The following is a 13,178-nucleotide window of genomic DNA, read 5'->3' as shown; positions in this document are numbered from 1 at the left end:
ATAATCTGATTGCCTTAAAGAGGCCTAGCTTAACACTATATTTGCAATTCTTTCTAAGCCATTTTTGGGGCCAGAAGTCTTCCTGTCATGAAATGGCTGGCTTCACAAGTTTTGATTTCCCCATATTTCAATGCAAATACACCTCTACCCCAATAGAACGTGAACTGATATAACACAAATTTGGATATAACGCGATAAAGCAGCGGGGAGCCCTGGGCCCTTTAAAGTGCCACCCGAGCACCGCTGCTTTACCGTGTTATATCCAAATTCATGTGGAGCCCCGGGCCATTTAAATCACCACCTGAGCCCCGCTTCCAGAGCTCCGGCGGTGATTTAAAGGGCCCAGGGCTCCCCACAGCAGCTGGAGCACCGGGCCCTTTAAATCCCCCCCAGGGCTCTGGCAGCCGGGCTCGGGTGGTGATTTAAAGGGCCAGGGGCTCCCCGCAGCAGCCAGAGCCCTTTAAATCACCGCCGGGGAAGCTGGTCCAGTCCGGCATGGCATACTGGCTCTTGCCGGTACGCCATACCGGTCCAAACCTATAAGGTGGTGAGATTTTTTTGGCTCCCAAGGACCACATTATATTGGGATAGAGGTGTATTGAGTTTTGAGATTTTGAAAATGTAAGATTGCGGTTTTTAAAAATATGATGATTTTTGGCACATATTGGCCTATTTTTATTAATAAATCCTACTTCTGAAGCAAAAATCCTGCAGAATGTTTCACATTTTTAGCTAAACTAGACAATTTTTACAACACATTGTGTTTTGTTGTGACTATTTCATACAGCCCTGGTTTGGAAGTAGTTGTTAATAATTATTTTGGGCCAGATTCTAATACACGTATGTTGGACTATATGTTAGTCCATGAACAGCCTTATTGAAATCAACAGGACCACCCAGGGAGTAAGGTACCATTGAGCCTGAATAAGGTAGCAGAATCTGGCTCTCTTTGTATTGTGCCAACAGTACTGACTTTAAGACAAGAATAAATGCAAGGTTCCTTCCTCCAAAAAATACTCTAAACAGGCAAATATACATTCTAGAGTCCCAGGCCTGCAAACTCTGATACATATACTTTAAGCACCTGGGTAGTCCCATTGACTTCAGTAGGACTGTTTACATGTTTCATGTTAACGACTTGCATTCATGTTCGCGGGATCAGGGTCCATCTAGGCAACATAAAGATAGACTTTAGAAACAAGAAACTCTGAAAAATACAATGGAACATCACACAGTATAGCCCATAGCTCTCCTTCCCTTTTGGCATACTTCAAATCTTTGCATTTAAATTTTAAGTGATTTCTGAAATTGGAACATGGATCAGAGATGGCATGGTCTGTGTCTTCCTGTCTGTATGGAACATTGACCCTAATAGTAGTTATTACAAAACCTACATTTTTAAAATTTTATTTTAAGAAAAATAACTAAGACTAAATAATAGAACACATTTCTGTCGAGCAGTGGGGAATGATATCAACAGCCTACTGGTACCTGGAGCAGACTTTCTCAGCACTGAATAATCTGCTTGTATGGGTTATCTTTAAATTACTTTACACTTCTATTTCTGAAATCTATTTTATGAAAATTAATACAAAAAACAAAATGCCATGAGAAGAAGTTCACAGCTCAAGACAGATATGCTGATATAATATATGTTATCACTTATCTGTAGCTCAATTTATCCATCACATCCTCCACAGGCAGGGTCATTGGGACCTACTGTGGAATTCACTCTATGAAAGGCTTCTTTCTGAAGATAACTCTCTATATAGTTGCTGTGAAACACTAAGAAAATATGGAAACATATATGGGAAAGTTATGAAATGGATGACTTAGTTGCACCAAAATGTCTTCACTTTAGTTGGTTTAATCCTTTCCTTTGTGGAATAAGAACATTTTTTTCCTCATGGAAAACTTTTAAAAAGAGCTTTACTTAAAAGCAGTTCTGCTTATATATATTTCTCCGCTCTTCCTTTTTTAAAAAACAAGGGACTAGATTCTCTGCTTTGCTTAGTTTAAGCTCAGAGAAGAAGGGGCGGGGGGTATGACGGACCTGATTCTCTGCCAATCTCTGGCTCAAGTTAGAAGGGCCCAGTGGCTGCTGTAACCTGTGCCAGCTGGCTATGGGCCCCAAGAGACCATCTGCCAGCTGAAGGTGACCAGAGTTGCAGTGCCTTCTGGTCACATTTCCTCCCTTCCCTGACATGTCCCCTGGTTGGGGCATATGAGCCACCTATGCCAGATCAATGCCTGCTGGAGACTCCCCCATGTCATGGGAATTCCCAGTTAGTTAGATGTGGTCAATCTCCATTCCCTTTTCACCAGCTGAGTGGCAAATGGGGGCTGAAGGGGCAGCAAATCTGCTTCCTTTAAAATCATCATAAAACTGTCCTTGTATTTTTGACAACATAACTTCCTCAGTAGTGGAATGTTTAGGGGATTGGTTAAAAGATATAGAACCTCTTACTTGGAGAAACAACAGGTTCAGATATGGTCCAAGTTGGTAATGAGTGAATACCATTGTCATACTCTGGTAGACAATGTGAAATGGACTAGTAGCTTCAGCTCCAGTGGACAAGTGCCCACATAAAAAAACCACAAGTACTGTTAAAGGTAATTGGACCCATTGACGTGAAGTGTCACCAAAAACCAAGAAGGGACTTGAAGGATAAATTACTCAGTGTCACACAAGGTTCAAACACACCATTGGGGCAACATCCACACTTCTTATGTGACATTTTTCTCTGGATAAATGTAGAATATCTGTCTCTATAGCACAGCTGGTAATCTAGCACCTTTCACTGGCACCAAGTTAACTTTAAAAAGAAAGCGAGGATATACTTTCTGTACAATTAACTTAGAATTTATGAATAAACATTTCAGATAAATACATATATAGCAGGATCAGTTGCATTATTTAAAAGTAGGTCTTTCTGAGTCAGGCATACTCTCATTAATAAAAAGCTCAGGAAGAAATATTGCCCATAATATGGTCTACAAGCAAAAATCATAGCAGCATAGAATCATAGTACTGGAAGGAATCTCAAGAAGTCATCTAGTCCAGTCCCCTGCACTCAAGGCAGGACTAAGTATTAATCTAGGACACCCCTCTCCCCGACAGCCGTTTGTCTAACCTGCTCTTAAAAATCTCCAATGATGGAGATTCCACACCCTCCCTAGGCAATTTATTCCAGTGCTTAAACACTCTGACAGTTAAGAAGTTTTTCCAGATGTTCAGCCTAAACCTCCCTTGCTGCTATTTAAGCCATTAATTTTTGTCCTATCCTCGGAGGTTAAAGAGAACAGTTTTTCTCTCTTCTCTTTGTAACAACCTTTTATGTACTTGAAAGCTGTTATCATGTCTCCTCTTGGTCTTCTCTTCTCCAGACTAAACAAACCCAATTTTTAAAATCTTCCCTCAAAAGTCAAGTTTTCTTAACCTTTAATCATTTTTGTTGCTCTTTTCTGGACTGTCCCCAATTTATCCACATATTTTCTTATACCCAGAACTGGACACAATATGCCAGTTGGGGGCCTAATCAGCGTGGCGTAGAGCAGAAGAATTACTTCCCATGTCTTACTTACCAAAACACTCCTGCTAATACATCCCAGAATGATGTTTGCTTTTTTTACAACAGCGTTACACTGTTCACTCACATTTAGCTTGTGATTAACTATGAGGGGACCCTGATCCCTTTCTGCAATACTCCTTCCTAGGCAGTAATTTCCCATTTTGTATGTGCACAACTGTTTGTGCCTTCCTAAATGGAGTACTTTGTATTTGTCTTTATAGAATTTCATCCTATTTACTTCAGACCATTTCTCCAGTTTGTCCAGATCATTTTAAATGTTAAGTTTATCCTCCAAAGCACTTACAACCCCTCCCAGCTTGGTATTGTCTGCAAACTTTATAAGTGTATTTTCTATGCCATTCTCTAAATCATTATGAAGATATTGAACAGAGCCAGAACCAGGACTGATCTCTTTGGCACCCCACTTGATATGTCCTTCCAGCTTGACTGTGAATCACTTATAACTCTTCTGTGGGAATGGTTTTCCAGCCAGTTATGAACGCACCTTAAAGTAGTTCCATCCAGGTTGTATTTCCCTAGTTTGTTTATGAGCTGGTCATGTGAGACACTATCAAAAGCCTTACTAAAGTCAAGATATCCCACATCTACCATTTCCCCCCATCCTCGAGGTTTCTTACCCTGTCAAAGAAAGCTATTAGGTCAGTTTGACACAAAAGAATGTTTTCCAGAATTCTCTATGATATATCATTGGCTCTTTAGCAGATGTATTTTAACAAAACCATTTTCTTTAACATTGGTGGTCTGGATCTGAACTGATGATCTGAATGCAAGTCAGGTGTCATAACTCAATACCAAATCATCTTACTCCACTTCCTTTCTGTGGGCTCCCTCTTGATAATTCTGTTGTGGACCTAGGAGACAATCCTACTTTGTAATTTAGACAGCTTTGTTTTCAAGAGGTAGCAATAATATTCAGAAGTGATTTATCCTTAAAAAAGAATGTACTGTACACAAGAAGAGATTCAAGCTCAAATGTTTAAAGGTGTGTACACACACACACAGCTACTTACACTCTTGTGATAGGATCCCCGGGATACAACCTGGAACTGGGATACCACTGTTTCTCCTCAACTCTTCGGTATAGGCTGACTCTCACAATGCTTTGCTAGTGACAAGCAGCAAACCCCTCTGGGAGCTGTTATCACTCAGCACAACAGCATGTGAAGCCCTATACCCAGCCAGATTGCATGAAGGCACCCAAAGGCTCTCATGAATCACACAGATAAAGGCACCAGACAGTTTCCTTCAGCTCCCCAGCCTAGGACCCCAGAGCCGCACGGTCTTGCCCTAGTCAGAAGCTTGACCCAATCCACCCCTCCCTCAATGTGGAGAGGACAGGTACACATCCACCGGCTTTTGTACACTGAGCAGAGATTTCCCAAGCGCTTCAAGCAAAATACACTATTTTAGGTAAAGTATAAAACAAGTTTATTAACTACAGAAAGATAGCTTTTAAGTGATTATAAGTGTGAGGTATAAAAGGGGGGACTCCCTTCTCAGGGGGACTGAGTCATCTCTCTGCCATCCCGACTGGGAAAACCAAGAAGTGTGCTGCTTGCCAGGAGCTAAGATTCATGAAGTGACAGAGAGACTGCCGAGACTCATCAAGCCATCAGATCTCTACCCCTTCCTACTTGTCCACGTGGGCACCAATGATACTGCCAAGAATGACCTTGAGCGGATCACTGCAGACTACATGGCTCTGGGAAGAAGGATAAAGGAGTTTGAGGTGCAAGTGGTGTTCTCATCCATCCTCCCACTGGAAGGAAAAGGCCCAGGACAGCACAAGAGGGGAGGAGTACTGCCTCATACTGAGAAAGCAGGACAATCAGCGAGTTATTTTAAGTGCCTATTGGAATAACAAAGACTTGGTGAGATAACTCACATGACTGGAGTACTGTCATGGATGGATATAAACTGTTCAGGAAGGACAGGCAGGGCAGAAAAGGTGGGGGAGTTGCATTGTATGTAAGAGAGCAATATGACTGCTCAGAGCTCCAGTATGAAAATGCAGAAAAACCTGAGAGTCTCTGGATTAAGTTTAGAAGCGTGAGCAACCAAGGTGATGTCGTGGTGGGAGTCTGCTATAGACCACCAGACCAGGGGGACGAGGTGGATGGGGCTTTCTTCCGGCAAGTAACATAAGTTACTAGATCACCCTGATATCTGCTGGGAGAGCAATACAGCAGTGCACAGACAATCCAGGAAGTTTTTGGAAAGTGTAGGGGACAATTTCCTGTCGCAAGTGCTAGAGGAACCAACTAGGGGCAGAGCTCTTCTAGACCTGATGCTCACAAACACAGAAGAATTAGTAGAGGAAGCAAAAGTGGATGGGAACCTGGGAGGCAGTGACCATGAGATGGTCAAGTTCAGGATTTTGATACAAGGAAGAAAGGAGAGCACCAGAATACGGACCCTAGACTTCAGAAAAGCAGACTTTAACTCCCTGAGGGAACTCATGGGCAGGATCTCCTGCGAGAATAACATGAGGGGAAAAGAAGTTCAGGAGAGGTGGCTGTATTTTAAAGAAACCTTATTGAGGTTGCAGGAAAAAAACATCCTGAGGTGTAGAAAGAATAGTAAAAATGGCAGGAGACCAGCTTGGCTTAACAGTGAAATCCTTGCTGATCTTAAACACAAAAAAGAAGCTTACAAGAAGTGGAAGATTGAACAATGAAAATGACCAGGGAGGAGTATAAAAATATTGATCAGGCATGCCGGAGTGAAAACAGGAAGGCCAAATCACACTTGGAGTTGCAGATAGCAGAGATGTTAAGAGTAACAAGAAGGGTTTCTTCAAGTATGTTAGCAACAAGAAGAAAGTCAAAGAAAGTGTGGGCCACTTACTGAATGAGGGAGGCAACCTAGTGACAGAGAATATGGAAAAAGCTAATGTACTCAATGCTTTTTTTGCCTCTGTCTTCACGAACAAGGTCACCTCCCAGACTGCTGCACTTGGCAGCATAACATAGAGAGGAAGTGACCATCTCTCTGTGGAGAAAGAAGTGGTTCAGAACTATTTAGAAAAGCTGGAAGAGCACAAGTCCAAGGGTGCTAAAGGAATTATCGGATGTGATTATAATCAGGGGAGGTCCCGAATGACTGGAAAAAGGCTAACATAGTGCCCATATTTTAAAAAGGGAAGAAGGAGGATCCAGGAAACTACAGGCCAGTCAGCCTCACCTCAGTCCCTGGAAATATAATGGAGCAGATCCTCAAGGAATCAATTCTGAAGCACTTAGAAGAGAGGAAAGTGATCAGGAACAGTCAGCACGGATTCACCAAGGGCAATTTATGCCTGACAGTGGACATGTTATTCCTTGATTTTAGCAAAGCTTTTGATACAGTCTCCCACAGTATTCTTGCCAGCAAGTTAAAGAAGTATGGGCTGGATGAATGGACTATGAGGTGGATAGAAAGCTGGCTAAATCATCGGGCTCAACAGGCAGTGATCAATGGCTCCATGTCTAGTTGGCAGCCGGTATCAAGCAGCGTGCCCCAAGGGTCGTTCCTGGGGGCCGGTTTTGTTCAATATCTTCATTAATGATCTGGAGGATGGCGTGGACTGCACTCTCAGCAAGTTTGCAGATGACACTAAACTGGGAGGAGTGGTAGATACGCTGGAGGGTAGGAATAGTATACGTAGGGACCGAGACAAATTAGAGGATTGGGCCAAAAGAAATCTGATCAGGTTCAACAAGGACAAGTGCAGAGTCCTGCACTAGGATGGAAGAATCCCATGCACTGCAACAGACTAGGGACTGAATGGCTAGGCAGCAGTTCTGGAGAAAAGGACCTAGGAGTTACAGTGGATGAGAAGCTGGATATGAGTCAACAGTGTGCCTTTGTTGCCAAGAAGGCTAACATTTTGGGTTGTATAAGTAGGGGCATTGCCAGCAGATCGAGGGATGTGATCATTCCCAATTTGACATTGGTGAGGCCTCATCTGGGGTACTGCATCCAGTTTTGGTTCGCACACTACAAGAAGGATGTGGAAAAATTGGAAAGAGTCCAGCGGAGGGCAACAAAAATGATTAGGGGGCTGGAGCACATGATTTACGAGGAGAGGCTGAGGGAACCGGGATTGTTTAGTCTGCAGAAGAGAAGAATGAGGGGGGATTTGATAGGTGCTTTCAACTACCTGAAAGGTGGTTCCAAAGAGGATGGATCTAGAGTGTTGTCAGTGTTACCAGGTGACAGAACAAGAGGTAATGGTCTCAAGTTGCAGTGGGGGAGGTTGGATATTAGGAAAAACTTTTTCACTAGGAGGGTGGTGAAGCACTGGAAAGTGTTACCTAGGGAGGCGGTGGAATCTCCTTCCTTAGAGATTTTTAAGGTCATGCTTGACAAAGCCAGGGCCGCCCAGAGGGGGGGGGGGCAAGTGGGGCAATTTGCCCCAGGCCCCGGGCTCCTCAGGGGCCCCCCAAGAGAACAGGTGAGCCTCCCGCCCCGGCCCCGCCCCTCTCCTGGAGCCTCAGCGCATCCAGGAGTGTCTCTGGACAGCGCTGCAGCGTAGCTCTGGTGGGGCCTGAGCCCTGCCCCGCTCAGAGCCGCTTGGTAAGGGGGCAGGGCTGCGAGCTCCAGGCTGAGCGGAGGGAGCAGAGCTTACCATGGAGCTCTGAGTGGGGCGGGGCTCAGGCCCCGCCGGATCCACGCTGCACCACTGTTCAGGTACATTCCTGGATACAACGCGCTGAGGCTCCAGGTGAGGGGGGAGCCGGGGGTAAGAGGCCGGGGCCGGGGGCGGAGGGGGTTGGCTAAGGGGCAGGAAGTCCCAGGGACAGTCAGGGCAAAGATTGGGGGGGGCAGTCAGGGGACAGGAAACAGAGGGGTTGGATTGTGGCCGTTCTGGGGTCTGTCAGGACTCAGGAGTGGATAGGCGTCAGGGCAGTCAGGGGACAGGGAGCAGGGGTGGGGTCCCAGGGTGGTAGTTGGAGGGGGGGTCTCTGGGAGACAGTGAGGGGACAAGTAGCATAATGGGTCGGGGATTCTGAGGGGGGCAGGCAGTCGGGGGGCAGGAAGTGGGTGAGGGTTGGATAGGGGGCAGGGCCAGGCTGTTTGGGAGGCACAGTCTTCTCTACCCTAAAGCTCATTCAGCAGTTTGAGGCTTGCAGAAGAGCCAAGCTGTTAGCTTTTCCATTAGGGCTACCATCCCTTTCACTTCTCAAATGCCAAAATTATAGTCTATATTTAATTTCAGTGCCTGATTCATGTCAGGGAAGGGTAGCTTCATTTAAAATTAGCCACTGGGAGAGGGATCACATGAGAAGAGCAATATCCTGCACCACCTACCTCCTTCCCAACCCTGCCAAGGGAGACTCATCCCTTGCATTCCCTGAGGCTTCAGAGGGGTTAATTCAGTGGTTCTCAAACTTGTGTCCTGGTGACCCCTTTCACATAGCAAACCCCTTATAAATTGAAAACACTTTTTTATATATTATTATAAATGCTGGAGGCAAAGCGAGGTTTGAGGTGGAGGCTGACAGCTCACGGCCCCCAGTAATAACCTTGTAACCCCTGAGGGGTCCCAACCCCCAGTTTGAGAACCCCTAGGTTAATTTAATTTTAGCACCCTGCGTCCATTCACATGCATGTGCTATTTTGAGCATTTCAGTTTTCACAACATAGGCTCATCCCAGATTCTGGAACAAGCTCAAATGCTCAGTTAGTGGAGTATGTACATAAGCTATACTAAAGACAAACCCACAGTAACCCTCTCCAGTTTGTGAGGGACCCCATGGAGCCAGTCTCTAGGAAACAGATAAATGCATGGAGGTTAAGTCCATGAATGGCTATTAGCTAGGATGGGTAATGAATGGTGTCCCTAGCCTGTTTGTTAGAGGGTGGAGATGGATGGCAGGGGAGAGATAACTTGATCATTACCTGTTAGGTTCACTCCTGGGGCACTTGGCATTGGCCATTGTCAGTAGACAGGATACTGGGCTGGATGGACCTTTGGTTTGACCCAGTATGGCTGTTCTTATGTTCTAACCTAAATGAACCCAAAGTTATAGAGACAGATATGAGTCAAGGAAGCCAGCACAGTATCAGAAACCTGGAAAAATCTCTGACTGGATGGGCTCAGACGTTTGGTCACAAGCTGAGGTGGTTCAAAAGTTTTGGATTTTTTTAAGCAGAATTTTTTATTGTTTCTTTAAACAATCAAAAACAGCAAGCAGCAAATATTTGGCTACACACTTCTGAAACCCCAAACCATATTCAGGTTTTGGCAGACTAATTTCAGCTTTTCAATTAAAAAAAAACACAACAAATTTTGAAGGAAAGCAAAAATTGTCCATGATTTTTTTTCTTCTTTTTAAGACCCCCTAGTTTTCGATCCAGAAAAAGTTTTGATAGAAAATATTTGTCCAACCCTTTTAATGAACTTTAGTGCCTTTTAGCACTAGCTGATTCTGAGAACCAGTGATACCTTGTAAAGAAGTTTTCTCAAAACTGGGTTTGTGCCGAGATGCAGAAGGTTAATTTTTCCCAGGGCTGCCCGTGCGGGGGAGCAAGTGGGGAAATTTGCCCAGGCCCCACAGGGGCCCCCATGAGAACATAGTATTGCAATTTTTTTTATGGAAGGGGCCCCCGAAATTGCTTTGCCCCAGGCCCCATGAATCCTCTGGGCGGCCCTGGACAAAGCCCTGGTTTGGATGATTTAATTGTCCTGCTTTGAGCAGGGGGTTGGACTAGATGACCTCCTGAGCTCCCTTCCAACTCTGATATGCTGTGATTCTATGACTGTATATAGAAATGTGAGGCTTTTCTGCTTAGTCATCCCAGTGGCTTGTGGTATAATGCTGTATCATGGAGCTGTTTCTGCTGCCTCATACCAACAGGGCCCTATTAGTTCTATCTTAATATAAGGCTATAAGAGGAACTGGAGCCTCTTTCTGAGGCAGAAAACATGTAGAAGAAACCTGCAGAGACCTTCATTTAACATCATGAAAAAGCTTAAGCCAAGGTTTCTATTTTATTGTTATGTATGTTAACAACAGTGGCAAACTCCAGGAAGGAAGGTGGGTGAGTGCGTATACCACATCTGGCTAAAGGATGGGAACACCATATACTGGCATATATCTGTACCACACTCTGCACTAGCTGCCACATTGTCTTTTGGGTGCCATTCAAGGTGCTGCTAATAATCCACAAAGCCCTAAATAGCCTAGAACCCAGCTAGCTGTCTGCTGCTCCCTCTCTGCCCTGCCATGCTATATGAATTAGCTGGGAGAGGCTTGAGGAAGCAGGTTGGCAGCACTTGAGTTGAGTGATTCTCATGTTATTAGTTTACTCTTGCTATATTCAAGTTCAAACTTGGCCCTATTCCCATTATCCAGGCTCTTGCTGTAATCAGACACCCCTAGCATTTAACCTCCAGGTTAGGCTTATCTCATCTTAGTCTATTCAAGCTGTATAGCTGTGAGCAGGTGGTGGGGTACATGCTCCCTGTACTTAGTTTATGTTCCACACAGAAACATTCCTATGCAAAATGCACCCAGATCCTCAGTACTAAATGGCAATACAGAATGCCCTTCTTGCTTTTATGTGCACTAGACTGTATGTGCCAGCTTTTTATGGTCTGTCCCTGTCTATTTTAAGTATTTAAATAGTTTTTATCCCCATAAAGCTAACAGCAAGAGGATGCAAATAGCTGCATGCCCTGACCCAATAAATAGCCTCTGGAATAGCCTCTTGCTGGCTCTGCTTTGTCTCCACAGACCCATCCAAGGCACAGGGCAGTCCAGAGTGTGCCAGAGGCAGGTTTGGGGGTGGTCTGGAGCAGTCAGGAGGCAGAGCCAGTGAGGTTCTACATCCAGTGCTTCCTTGCCATTGCAAGTCTCATAAGGTTATGGCAGCTGATGGATGGGGGGGGGGGAGGGCAAGTTAGATCAGCCCTCAAACTGCACCAATGTGCTCTAGGGACTGCAGCTCATGGGGAGGCACAGATCCTCCCCTCTCAGCCCCTGTGTCAGGCTGTGCACTAGCCCAGGGATTAATACTACCCTAGTCTGTAAACCCTGTCTGATTGTTTCTTCTATCTGCTTCCATTATGTCTCCTTCTACTGTACTTCTCTCCACCACACCACTGTGTTGAATTGGTTTTTCACTCTGTGCCAGCCTCCCTCTAACACCCATAGCAATATCAGTTTACATTGCTGACATCTTTTTACGTATTCTAATCCCATGACTCCAATGTGGTCACAACTGAGACACTCATTTGTTGCTGAAGAAGCTTTTAAGGAGGCCATGTTCTATTTTTTCACATTCAGGTGTTGTTTACTGCACAGTCGCACATTGCCTACAGAACATTTTCCATTCATTTAATATATTTGCTGCTGATCCTCAGGTCCAAAGTCTGCACTGCTGCATTCTATTAATAGTCCAATTTAAAAAATGAATTTGCCACCTAGATAGCACCTTTGTTCTGTGCTTCTCAGTACCTCAGAAACCCTGTGAGCAAGGGTTTGCGAACAAGCATCATTAGCCACTGAATGTCAAAACTGGCCCCTAATTTTAGGTGTCATGATTTTGGGGTGCAAAAATGTAAATGGTGAGGGCCTGACTTTCAGAAGCTCTTATTGACTTGTACAGGAGCTGTTGCTTCTCTGAAACTCAGACTTTAAGTTGGGCACCCAAAAGTTCTTTACACTAGAGAATGGAACTGTTGCAGTTGATCCAGAAACACTGACGGGATGTGAGTTCTAATACTGCTGTTCTGCCTCAGCCATGTCCACACTAGCACTTGACTGCATCTTGTGTTTGATCTGCCCTCTGACTACAGGTCCTAACACAGCTCCCTGCAACAAGCTTTTGTGGGATATTTCTGAAGGTTTTCAGGGAGGCCAGAGCGATTGTGGGAGAAGAGGTCAAACTCTCCCACAATTCCTAGGATCCTAGGAACAAGCGCCATGCCCATGCCCATATTTTCAAAATGGAGGTCAGGATGAATGCTCAGCTGTCATGCAGGAAGAAAAGATAGTCTAGAGCTTTAAAAAAAGTGATGGTGGAAGGTATTCCAATAGTATCTGCAGAAGCCAGAGCCTGTGACCAGCAGATAAAGGATTTATTGATGCAAGGGTCATCCCCCTTCATGGACTGACTGATTCTGATTCAGGATTAGTGTCTCGAGGTGCAGCAACACTTTGGGGTCCAAAACATGACCACAGAGTGATGGAGGTTAAGTTGATCTTAAAATCTGAGATCACCAGTGTTAAATCCTTGGGGCAGCCGGTGTAGGAAGCAATCACTTGAGGCCAGAGAGCAGGCAGCTAACCAAAACCTCCATTTTATTTACAGATATACAGAGAGCTCACTCAGCCGGTTGAAACCGGTTGAGCTAACCCATAATAATCTAACTCAGTTGCCATAGCAACAAAAACCATGACAACCAAATACACAACATATTCCTCCCCCCCTAATAAGAACATCCCCTAAATAAAACACACACTAGACTAGAGAAGGAGGGTAGACTGCCTCCATTCCTGGCTAAACCCTGGGGATTATTTTGCCCCATAACCGTGGGTTCGCCCTAGCTAAAGATCCAGCCGATGAGGAGGCCTTCTGTCTCTAGGTGGATTACGG

This window comes from Mauremys reevesii, linkage group 3, assembly GCF_016161935.1.
Source record: "Mauremys reevesii isolate NIE-2019 linkage group 3, ASM1616193v1, whole genome shotgun sequence".
NCBI classification, from domain to species: domain Eukaryota; kingdom Metazoa; phylum Chordata; order Testudines; family Geoemydidae; genus Mauremys; species Mauremys reevesii.
Note: the sequence above shows the minus strand (reverse complement) of the source record.